Raw genomic sequence first — 3,090 nt, 5'->3', positions numbered from 1 at the left:
GGCATTTGCACAGAACGATCAGCAAGTTGTAACTTCATTGTTGTGGGCTTCAATTCTCCAAGACCTAACTGCATATATACTGAATATGGCAATAAATTTACACTAGCCCCCAAATCAAGCAAAGCACAATTGATGTAATTTTTTCCAATTACACAAGAAAGAGTGGGACTTCCTGGATCTTTGTATTTAGGAGGGATCTTATGTTGCAACAGTGCACTCACATGTTCAGTCAAAAATGCAGTTTTCTTCACCTGATGCTTTCTTTTAAAAGTGCACAAATCTTTTAAAAATTTAGCATAAGAAGGGATCTGTTTAATAGCATCTAACAGAGGAATATTAACTTTGACTTCTTTAAAAACATCCAAAATTTCAGAATTTGATTTAATTTCTTTGGAGGATTTAAAGCTTGGGGAAAAGGAGCAGGAAAATGATATTCATTTAATTCACTCAATTTGGACTTGTTTAGTTCATCATTATTCTTAGATTTTTCAACTTCCTTTGGTGAAGGTGTGTTATCAATTATTTTACCACTTCTAAGAGCAATGACAGACTTAGCATGTTCAATTGAGGTTTCACATGAATTAACATTCTTGGGATTTGGTTGAGTTTGAGAAGGAAATTTTCCTTTTTCATTTATTGCAAAAGAATTTGTCAATTTAGAAATTTGGCTTTTAATTTCTTTATTTTCTTCAACCAATTGACTAAACAAGGTATCACACCTTTGATTTTGCTTCTGTTGTTCCTGCATAAATGCTTGAAGAGTATCGCTCAAAGAGGGTCTGGCATTAAATGCGTTAGTTGTAGGAAATTGATGATTGAAAGAATTTATATCACTTACCTGAGGTTGTGGCTCATTGCTCCAACGAAAATTTGGATGATTCCTTGTTGCTGGATTGTAAGTGTTGGAAAAAGGAGAATATTGTTGTTTAAAGTTCCAACAGCAGCACAACGCTCCTCATAAGCTCCTTTCATTTCCTGAAAAATTGGGCAATTTTTAACAGTATGACCAATCTCATAACAAGAATCACATACTTGATTTACATCAGCTTGATAAACAAGTTGAGGCAAATTTGATTTTTCCATTTTCAAAGCAGCTATCTCTTTAGTTAGAACCTCAAATTTTAATTTCCAATCATCTTCTTCTTTTAATTGATAAATTCCTTTATTAGTAGAAGATGTGGCAATTCTTGACCGATCAGTGGTCTCAACTGGACTGGGGACAGTCCATTGATGAACTTTTTCAGCAATTTCATCCAAAACTTCTAAGGCATCATCAGGGTCTTTTTGCATAAAATTTCCATTACACATTGACTCAACAAATTGGCAATCACAAGGGAGAAGTCCCTCATAGATATAACTAGCAAGACGCCAGTTTTCAAAGCCATGGTGTGGGCACAAATTCAAAAGCTCTTTAAATTTTTCCCAAGTTTGATACAAAGTTTCATTTTCTTTTTTAGAGAAATTTGAGATTTTTTTTCTTAAGAGCAACTGTCTTGTGATTAGGAAAATACTTGTTAAAAAAAGCTTGAGTCATTTCCCCCCAAGAACCTATGGTTCTAGCCTTTAATGAATACAACCAACTTTTAGCCTTTTCTTTTAAGGAAAAAGGAAAAAATTTCAACCTTATGAAATTAAGCCTATCAAGTTGAACATTGTAAAAAGTGCCAATAGCCTCTTCAAATTCCCTAACATGCACATAAGGATTTTCACTTTCCATGCCATGAAAAATAGGTAGTAATTGAATCATTCCAGGTTTGAAATCATAATTTGGCATGTTAGGTGGAAACATGATGCATGATGGATTTGGTGCACGAATAGGATGCAATAATGTCTCTAAAGTTCTAGGGGCAACTACTTCTTTTCTCATTTCATTATTCACAATCTGAGCATTAACCACACGTTCATTATTCACAATTTCTTGTTCATTATTCACAATTTCAGCCATGGTTTCAGATTTGTTAGATGTTTCAGGTGAAGAAGTTGAAGCAGAATTAACAGTTTCAGACTTTTTGACAAATCTTCCTAGATGATCTCTAGGTTGCATAAAGAAAATAAATAAATAAACAAGAACAAAACAAAACAAAACAAAACAAATTAAAAAAAAATTATTAACAATAAGATGAAAGTTGGAAAGAGTGTACCAGATGTGAAGAATTTCACATAAACAGCAAACCTCTGACCAAGGGGATCTCTGTACTCTTTGACAAGCCGCTCCCCGGTAGCGGCGCCAATTTGTTCGTACCACTTTGCAAAACCTAAGGGAAGGTGTCGTATAGTAGTGTAGCTCGGAAGCCCGAGTGTCGTTTCCACAGAGAGTGGTGTAAAGAAAATAACAGAGATGAAAAAGAACAAGTGTGATTGAGAAGTAGATTTATGCAAGATTTGATTTAAAGAAAATTTAATTGATTAAAACACTAAGGCATTGGGGTTCCACTTTTAACATAAGCATGCAACTCTTATTAATTTGATCCACAAAATATTTTCCAATGTAGTTGTTCAAAATAAATAAAGCTCTTTTTAATTTCCTTTAGAAGTATTCTAAGCATAACTTGTACCATTGGCAACAAACTATCAAAAAATAATCTTCGTCAAAATTCTATTAATCTTTAGTAATTCTCTTCTCTTTTAAAAGCATGAAAGTTTTTACTACACAAGGGGAAAAACATGATTGAACCCATGAAATAGATTATCAAAAATTCCATTTGAACAAAAACTACAAATTCACATTAAAGCTTAAGTTTGGATCAAACTAATAAAAATTACACACTCATATTAAAAGCTTTCCCCCTAGCCTTAGCTAGGGAGTTAGTTCCCCATAAAATAAAACTAAAACAGAAATTTAGAACTAGAAGAATTGGAGGAAGGAGAGAGAGCTCAAGAGAAGATTGTGAGCTTGGTGTGTGTTTTTGAAGCTTGAAGACTTCTCTATTTATAGGGCTAAGAGGGAGGAACATCATGATGAATTCTAACACCACCATTCCTATTCCAATACAATCCATAGCTCCCACTTCATCTTGTCTAAGTTAGTATGGTTGGAATCAATTCCATCCCATACTTCCATTGTTGAATTGTTTGCTTTCATCCCATACT

General features: G+C 33.7%; 1 non-coding gene across 1 annotated transcript; it reads left to right on the top strand.

Moving 5' to 3' along the window:
* Positions 1 to 1,378: 1,378 nt before the first annotated feature.
* On the top strand, positions 1,379 to 1,486 carry LOC148294779 (small nucleolar RNA R71). Its single transcript, XR_015835578.1, has one exon. It is a non-coding gene; the product is annotated as a small nucleolar RNA R71 (small nucleolar RNA).
* The last annotated feature ends 1,604 nt before the right edge of the window (positions 1,487 to 3,090 follow it).

This window comes from Prunus avium, chromosome 4, assembly GCF_965620075.1.
Source record: "Prunus avium chromosome 4, drPruAviu1.hap1.1, whole genome shotgun sequence".
Taxonomy (NCBI): Eukaryota; Viridiplantae; Streptophyta; class Magnoliopsida; order Rosales; family Rosaceae; genus Prunus; species Prunus avium.
This window is presented reverse-complemented; position numbering and strand designations above follow the sequence as displayed.